We start from the raw sequence: 986 nt of genomic DNA, 5'->3' as shown, positions 1-986 counted from the left end.
ATAACTGCCTTATTCTAGAGACAGGAGAGAAGCCCTAGTCCCTACTTCACAGGAACTGTCACATCTACATGTGACCCCAACTGGATGGCATTCCCCTACATATGGAATTGGGGTAGGGGGATGGGAGGGGAGGGTGTTTAGAGTGCATGTGAGAGGGCAGAGAGGGTAAAAGGGAGGGAAGGAGGGAGGGAGGGCTGGAGGGGAGGGAGGGAGAGGGAACTGGGATCGACGTGTAAAATAATAAATTAAAAAAAAAATGCTTTGACTCCAAAATTTAAGTTCAAGGACAAGTTACTGGGGAAAAGGATTTCTATTTTTGTTTCCACAGAAAATGAAAAGATGTGGATTCCTTCCAGACTAATGTGGTTTGATCACGCCAGACCACCTGAAACAGAGTACAAGCTAATCCTACATTCAAAACAGCTGGACAAAACAGCCTTACAGACTACAGCCAGGATTTCTGAATCTTCTTCGAATCCCCCAAGACAGCGCCCCTTACCAGCAGGAAGTAGCTTGGAAAGAACGATGCCCAAATTCCCAAATATTGTGTATAAATGTTTGTTTTCATTTAATTGGACTTTGTTATATAAAATTAAATAAAAAATTATAAAAAATCAAAGGTAAATTTAATCTTAGGACACTTTTTCTAAGAGTTTTATGGCATTGGCTAAGAGATGTTTTCTTAATAATTCTTCCTGATTACGACCCAGCTTCCTTCCCAATCAAGACTAAGCCACAACTCCCAATCAATCTTCATATTTACAGCATATATGCCCTGAGTAAGAAAGCCCAACTGTCACAAATATTGAAAAAGAAGAGAATCAGAAAGAAATAATTTGAAACCATGGTTGAACAAGAAAAGGAGACAGTATCCCATGGTCAATCATGGAGTTTTAGTGTTATCTGTGTCAATAGCTATGTTGTAGCACTGGGCTTTAGTGAAACATACTTGGATGGTAAATGCAGACACCACAAATGTCTGGTGC

The sequence above is a fragment of the Phodopus roborovskii genome, unplaced genomic scaffold (genome assembly GCF_943737965.1).
Source record: "Phodopus roborovskii unplaced genomic scaffold, PHOROB, whole genome shotgun sequence".
NCBI lineage: Eukaryota > Metazoa > Chordata > Mammalia > Rodentia > Cricetidae > Phodopus > Phodopus roborovskii.
Note: the sequence above shows the minus strand (reverse complement) of the source record.